At 39.3% G+C, this 4,602-nt stretch overlaps 1 pseudogene; it reads left to right on the top strand.

Annotated features, from left to right (window-relative positions):
* The first annotated feature begins 418 nt into the window (after positions 1–418).
* Positions 419–1,006, top strand: LOC101657632 (annotated as a pseudogene).
* The last annotated feature ends 3,596 nt before the right edge of the window (positions 1,007–4,602 follow it).

Raw genomic sequence — 4,602 nt, 5'->3', positions numbered from 1 at the left:
ACCCTCCTGCATTTCTCTATATGCCTTCTTGTGATTGTTGAAAGTGTAACATTTGAATAATATTATCTGTGAACTCGGAAAATTAGATTTGCTCACACCTTAGTATTTGCTGAGTTCTTTCCTTTCCGGTTTTTCAATTGCTAAAAGGTATAGTAGTTTGCTGGTTGAGTGAGTCTTCAATATGATTTTTTCTCAAAGACTAGATTACTTCACATGTATGTGCTTACTGAAGTCTGTTCCTTCAGCTTGTGTTCAGTTATTGGTCTGACAGAGATTTTATTGAATTCCAGGAGTTTTAAAAAAGGGAACTGGGAACCAGGCAAACAAGTATCAGAAAACCCCAATAGCACAAAAAACAGCATTGGCACTCTTTGCTGACTGTCTCCACTCTAAGGCTCTCCTTCAACAATTAGCCAGGATGATACTGGGCTTAGAGATCAGCTCGAAGAAGCTTGACGACGTGCACTGTGTGGTGTTTTTGCAACCGCCAGGGTCTGTTGGTGCTCAAGAGTGTGGCCAACTGGCTCGGGCAGAGCAGGGCTTTGCTTCCCAGTGGATTGCACAGAGTGGTAAGCAGCCAGTCTCTCGTCTTCTGAAATCCAGGTGAAAGAACTGGAGAAGTGGGCCTCTGGGCAGGCCTTTGAGCTGATACCCAGCCCCTGTTCAAAAGAATCCGTCCCTCCGAAAAAGGAGGACCTTTCCCTGGAGGAAATTCAGAAGAAATTAGAAGCTGCAGAAGAAAGACCCAAGTCCCATGAAGCTGAGATATTGAGGCAGCTCGCTGAGAAATGAGAGCATGAGAAGGAAGTGCTTCAGAAAGCAATGGAGAGAACAACGGCTGCAGTAAGATGGTGGAAGAGAAGCTGACCCACAACATAGAAGCCAACAAAGAGAACCAAGAAGCACACATGGTGGCCCAAAAGGACCATTTGCAGGAAAAGGACAAGCACAATGCAGACATGCAGGAAAATGAAGAATCCCTGCTGTTGAGACTGAAGCCAACTAATTTGTTCTGAGAACTGGCATCTCCCCTTCCTAAATATCCAAAGGCTGTATTGGCCAGTGCCATTCCCCACAACCTGCCCAATTCTGGCAAATATTCTAGGACTGAAAGAGTAGGTCCAGACTATATGACATTGTTTTAAGGGCTAAATGGGAGCAACGAAAGGTATTTTAGTGTGTCTAAAGTGTTGAAGTCTTTCTAATGTAGTTACTGTTCTTTTTGTATCTTTTCTGCTTCCGTACACTCAGTGTACTGGGTTAATGGTTAGGACTATATTGTCCCTGTGCAAACATGTTTGTGAAAAGAGTATGTAGTGTCTTCTTTTGAAACTCTTAGATGCTCAATATCTGTTTGCTTTTATATCCCAGTTCTGTCCCACATTTACTAGATGCTACTGTGCTTGAATTGCTAATAAAACTGCACAGTGCTGTAACAAAAGGATGTTCAACTTCTATCAGGTCTTTTATGGTCATGTGTGTTGTCGAGCACTAATGAATACCCTAACTCCTCAATGACACTATCTTCAGACTCCTTGATAGAGATGCATTCCCTTCTTCAATCCCTTTTAAAAATCATTTTATTAGGGGCTCATACAACTCATCACAATCCATACATACATCAATTGTACATTTGTTGCCCTCATCATTCTCAAAACATTTGCTCTCCACTTAAGCCCCCGGCATCAGGTCCTCATTTTTCCCCTCTCTCCCCGCTCCCCATCCCTCATGAGCCCTTGATAATTTATAAATTATTATTTTGTCATATCTTGTCCTGTCTGACGATATTGTGTTAGTCAGGGTTGACCAGAGAAACAAATCCAGGGAGACACTCAGATGTGTGTGAGAGAGAACTTCATATCAAAGAGCAATTGTACATTAAGTAAACATCCCAGCCCAATCCAGATCAAGTCCATAAGTCCGATATTACCCCATATGTCGATACTAGTCCATAAATTCCTCTTCAGACACATGCAGTCATGCAATGATGTTGAATGCAGGAAGATCACAGGGCAGTGGGTGGAACATCTTGCGGATTCAGTGGATGGTGGAAGCATCTCAGCACAGGTGTGGGTCTCCATGTGGCTCTTCCAGCTCCAGGGCTCTGGCTCTGTCAGCATAGCTCCATGTGGCTTTTCAACTGGAATATCTCAATGGAAGTGTCTGTGGCCTGCCTTCAGTGAGCTATTTATGTCCTTCACAACTCCAAATGAGGTCACCAAGCTGCCACCCGATTGACAGGCTAGAATCCACCCCTCGCAAGTTGACAGGAGATTATGTAACTGCCACTGATAGCCATAAGAAAGTTTCAGAAATGCAAGCACAATAATTTGCATGTGAACTGTGGTCAGTTTTCTCCAGGAACAATAACAAGGTCCCAAAGATTGAAATGTGGGCTTCCGGCTGGTTGATAAGTAGGAGTTGCAAAGGCAGAAAGGAAAGGCCACCACAGAGCCACCAAGCGTTCCCACCATTTGCTCTACATTGCCTAGTCCTTCCTTCAACTTTCACTTAGTTGCTATGAAGCTTTGAATATTTATCAGAGAATTGACAAAATTATTAGTTCAGACAGACTTCTTTTGTGATTTTTTTTTTGCGGGAACAGGAACAGATTTTAACTCCACCATCTTGATAATGTCAGTCGTTACAGTATCCTATTTCTTAGCCTAGGCTCTGGATGCATGAGTGGTTGATTTATTTGTTTCTTATTAATCTTTAAGCTGAAGTTCTACAATTTTAAACTCGTGTGTGAATGCTGTATTTCAAAATAAAACTAAAGCAATGCTTTTAAAGAATTCTTCTGTGTTGTTGACTATCTGCCCAGGTTCAGTCTTCACCTAAAGATGATTTTTTCAACTTAATAAAAGTGAAAGATTTTAATTATTTTTATGGCAATTTAATACTTAAATCAAAGTTTTATCTTCTTAGATTTGTTTGCCAACTTTCTGATGCGCCTAATTCTATAATTAGATGTTCTCATTTTACATAAATTTACAAAAGACATCATCTAAGTGTACTTTCTACTTAAAACATAATAACTGCATGACAGACACCAACTGGACAGCTGCCATTTGTTAAGTGGCTGTGATTTATATCAATCTTTGCTGCTGAATCAGAGGTGGTCCCCTACAAAATTATGTTTGCACGATTCAACCTTGAAATTAACCATAAAGCACACGCTTCAACAGAAGATGTCAAACTTCAGAGATTACATCACATTTTGGGGAAAATATGAGTAGCATCTAAGCACTAATCTTACAGGATTAAGTTACATGACTTGATTTTTGTGGGATCAGATCAAATATTCTTTTTTACTATTCTGAAGCCTCTGGGATAGACAACATGTACATATATTGGAAGCATATATTAGGAACATAATAATATTATTTTCTGCATTGGATAATAACTCCTCAGCTTTAAGCTCATTTCCCCAACTGTAAAAGTAAGGGTTTAACTAAGTAATATCTAAAATCACTTTGATGGGATCACATGATGCTACATATCGAATAACCCATTCCATGTATTTACATGCATTATTGTGTTTGAGTTCCTAAAAACCTCCTCAGGGAATTAAGGCAAGATACTGTTATTTCCAGTTTAAGGATCAAGCAACCAAGCCTAACAGTGTGGTGACCAAAATTCTTGAAATCAGTTTAGACAAACTGTCCAAAAGGACAAAATAGAGAGCCGAAAGACCAACACTTATATTGAAAGTGTTATATAGCACTTGATATATAGCAGAGGTAACATTGCAAATCAATGGGGAAGGCTTGGACTATTCAATGTATAGTGCCGAAACAAATGATTTTACATATGGAAAAATGAAATTAGATACCTATTTCACACTATATACAAAAGTCTATCCCAGATGGCTCAGGAACCTAAGTGTAAGAGAGACAAAAATTTTAAACGTTTAGGAAAAAAGATAGAATATTTTTACTACCTTGCAAGATGGAAGCATTTTTTTCAACATGACAAAAGTTGATAATAAATTTGACTAAAACATAATAAGAACCAAATGAGTGGATTAAAATATTAAATGTATCATTTAAAGTTAGAAAATTCCCCAGGTAATCAGCACTGAGACTATAACAAAAATATGAAGGAGCGGTACAATTCATGAGCTAGAGTCTTGGCTGTGTCAAGAAAACAAGTCTAGGGAACTAAAATCATCCTATTGCTAATGAAAAGTCTCAATAGACAAGCCAAGATGAAGTCAGGGGTCATCAAACTTTTGAGAGGGAAGAGCAAATCCTATCCCTCACAGCAACTTAAAAATTATTTGTGAGACACACACACACACATACACACACATATCTGTTTAAAAACAAAGGAAATTCCACTATCTGCATACTAACTTTAAAATTTTCTCAATTTTACTTCAGAGTCACATGTCCAAACCTAAAGCTGAATATGGCTTGAAAGCTGCAGCTTGCTGACCCCTGAGCCAAGTCACAGCCAAGGAGTTCAGGTAATGCTCTGGTTAAGTGCTTGGCAGTTTTCGTTTAAGAGCCCATTGCCATTGAGTTGACTATGACGTATAATAACCCTATGGACAGAGTAGACTGATAGGGTTTTCCATTGCCATTGAGTTGACTATGA

This window comes from Echinops telfairi, unplaced genomic scaffold (genome assembly GCF_000313985.2).
Source record: "Echinops telfairi isolate 266 unplaced genomic scaffold, ASM31398v2 ScPeMD7_7427;HRSCAF=8465, whole genome shotgun sequence".
Taxonomy (NCBI): Eukaryota; Metazoa; Chordata; class Mammalia; order Afrosoricida; family Tenrecidae; genus Echinops; species Echinops telfairi.
The sequence above is the reverse complement of the archived record's forward strand: the minus strand, read 5'-3'. Positions and strand labels throughout refer to the sequence as shown.